Genomic DNA, 3,529 nt, shown 5'->3' with positions numbered 1-3,529 from the left:
CGGGACACCAAATCAGACAGGAGTGAAAACCAGGACTGCCCAGGCAAACCCCACTGTGTATGGCCCACTATCTATCTCTGGCTAGTTTGATGAGAGCAATTAAATTGTGTCTTCCTTTTTCTTTATACTGAGGTCCAGTGTTTCCAGTAACTGCTATCTGAACATTTTGATCCTAGTGACAACAATCAAAGAATTGTCCTTATGCCCACTGGCTATGAAATTCTTGTAAAAACTCCTCAAGGCTGTTCTGACTCTGGTTTTAATGAAAATTTTCAGAACAGTCTTGCTTGATTTTTTTTTTTTAAGGGATTTGGATTTTATTTTATTTGTTTATTTTATTGTCCTTTAGGCCAAAGTTTACAGAGCAAATTAGTTTCTCATTAAACAATTAATACATAAATTGTTTTGTGACATTGGTTGTCAACCCTGTGACGTGTCAACACTCTCCTCTTCTCCACCCTGGGTTCCCTGTTTCCACTTCCAGTTTTCCTGTCCCTTCCTGCCTTCTCATCTTTGATTTTGGCCTGGTGTACCCTTTTTGTCTCCTATACATGATTGAACTATGAAGCACGTTTCTCACATGTGTTATTGTTTGCCCTATAGACTTGTCTAATCTTTGGCTGAAGGGTGAACCTCAGGAGTGACTTCAGTACTAAGTTAAAAGGGTGCCCAGGGGCCATTCTCTCGGCGTTTCTCCAGTATCTGTCAGACCAGCAAGTCTGGTCTTTTTTTTTTTTTGCAAATTTGAATTTTGTTCTACATTTTTCTCCAGCTCTGTCTGAGACCCTGTATTGTACTGTGATCTCTATCAGAGCAGTCGGTGGAGGTAGCCGGGCACCATCTACTTGTTCTAGGCTCAGTCTGGGGAAGGCTGTGGTAATTGTGGTCCATTAGTCCTGAGGACTAATCTTTCCTTGTGTCCTTGGTTTTCTTCATTTTACTTTGCCAGTTGAGCTAGATGTTCCCCAAGACCATGGTCCCAGCACTCAGCCCAGTAACTCAGACCCTCAGGAAGTTTGGATGTGTCTGTGAAGCTTCCATGACTTTGCCTTGGTCAAGTTGTGCTGACTTCCCCAGTATTGTGTACTGTCTTACCCTTCACCAAAGTTACCATTTATCTACTATCTCGTTAGTGTTTTTCCCTCCTCATCCCTCCCCTCACCTATAACCATCAAAGATTGTTTCTTTCTGTGTAAATCTTTTCTTGAATTTTTGTAATAGTGGACTCACACAGTATTTGTCGTTTTGTGACTGACTTATTTCACTCAGCATAATGCCCTCCAGATTCAACCTCTTGCTTGATTTCGATTCAGACACTGTTATCCCTCCTTCTTGACACTGGCCTTTGTTGTCTTTTACCTCTGTTAGGTGACAAAATTCTGAGAAAAGATTAACAAAGCTCACTCTGACCAAGATCCTTTAGCACTAACAAATAAAAGTTTCTTCAATGATGCTGATAATAAATTTTTTTTTAACTTCAATATTTGATCCCATTGTTCTGTATCTGGAGCCCTGGTGGCACAGTAGTTAAGAGCTTGGCTGCTAAACAAAAGGTCGGCAGTTTGAATCCACCAGCCTCTCCTTGAAAAGTCTATGGGGCAGTTCTACTCTGTCTGTCCTACAGGGTCGCTATAAGTGGGAATCAACTCGATGGCAACAGGTTTGGTTTCTTGTGGTTGTTCTCTATCTACCTGGAAAATAGCAAGCCCCCATAGTTGAGGATGACCCAGGACCAGCCAACATTTCGTCCTGTTGTACATAAGGTTGCCATGAGTCGGTGTCAACTTGATGGTAGCCATCTATCTATCTATCGTTGAACTATATTTCTAGGTATCAGGCTCTTTACAGATTTGCTAAATCATTGTGTTTAATTTAAATAATTGCTTCCTGGAATTATAATGAGGAATTATTCAAAGTGTTCTAAGACTATACATCTCTAAAAGGAAAAGCAGAGTGGCATATCTGCATTATCAGGACAAATTATGCTGCCTTAAATAAAATAAGGCTAAAATAATCACTACCTTTTCTCACTTCAGTCTTTATCTCTTTGAATAATTATTTTAATAGAATCAATAATGGAAAATTACTAGAGCACACAGTAGCTTAGATTTTTACTTCTAACAAAAGGATTATCTAAAATATAAGTGACGGTATTGTGTATACAGAATAACACATGCATCATAATTCCAATAGTTATGAAGTAAAGCAGAGAGCCAAAAAGTATTCCTTTTACACTTAGGTTCTTTGAGGATGTAAAAGAGATAATATCATTTGAAGACTTTCTTTTTTTTTTTGTATTAATAAATTCATACTTGATTTTGACAAATATTTAATTACTTGGGTTTTTTGGAAGATGTAAACTTTAGGTCACCTTCAAATATGAAGCTAACGCTCTAATTTTGTATGGCAACTTTCACTATCTCTATCTCCCAGCAGCCCAGGAGAGAATCACAATGCCCATGACTCAATTTCATATAATATTTATGAAACTGTGGTGATACCATGAAGTATGACACTTTTATTCTATAAAACTGAATCTTCATTTCTCTTAAAGACAGCTAAATTTTCTAAAATAAAGTGTTATCATCAAAGTTCATTGTTTTATGAAATCATTAAACAGAATACGATTGACTATTGAAAGTATTGGGCCTGGGAGTGGCAGGCCACAAGGAAAACATTTCAACATCTATAGTGAAAAATCTGTGACAGACAGAAGCTTTTTTCATTTTACTTTGGACCACCACTTTTCCCCATTCTTCTAACCCAATGTTTTCATGCTATCATCCATTAATATTACAAATATTAAATACTTACAATAGGTCAGGTGTCATGATAAACAATGTACATATAAAAATGAACATGTCCTGGTTCATGTCTAAGAGGAGCTCACAGTATAAAGGAAAAGGCAGGTATATGAACAGACAAATCACAGTACAACCTGGTAAATGCTACGGAAGGCTTCTGCGGCAAACACCGTGGCTGCCAAACCAACAGGTATTGCTTTGTGTCTTGTCTTCTCTGTGAATAAACTCTCATTCTAATCAGGTATTGGGTAGAGATGCTTTATCTTAGGTAATGGTCAAATCTATGATCAAGGGATAGCAGTTGACCCAGTTATATCCAATAAAATATTGGAGAAAATCTACTAGGAGTATTCCAGAAAAAAAGTTCCCTAATAAAATGTAAGAATGATGTGAAGAATCAGTCAGTCTCTCTCTCTCTTTCTCTCTTCCCTCCCCTCCTCTGGTGGAGCTCCACCCCGATTCCTGTTCTTAAATATGATCATGATACTTGAGATTTTGGCAGTGATTTTTCAGCCATGAGGTAATAAACCACGAGGTGACCACATCATGAGAATATTGAAGCAGAAGAATGGAAGATGAAAAGCTGACATGGATGAGTACCTGAATCAAGCGCCTACTTCCATAGCGTTTACTATCTGAGGAAAAAAAAAAACAAAGAGCCCTATTTATTTAAGCCAATGTTGCACTTTCTGTTACTGTAGCCAAAAACATCTTCACTACTGCAG

This window comes from Trichechus manatus, unplaced genomic scaffold (genome assembly GCF_000243295.1).
Source record: "Trichechus manatus latirostris isolate Lorelei unplaced genomic scaffold, TriManLat1.0 scaffold00366, whole genome shotgun sequence".
In the NCBI taxonomy this organism is placed as follows: Eukaryota; Metazoa; Chordata; class Mammalia; order Sirenia; family Trichechidae; genus Trichechus; species Trichechus manatus.
The sequence above is the reverse complement of the archived record's forward strand: the minus strand, read 5'-3'. Positions refer to the sequence as shown.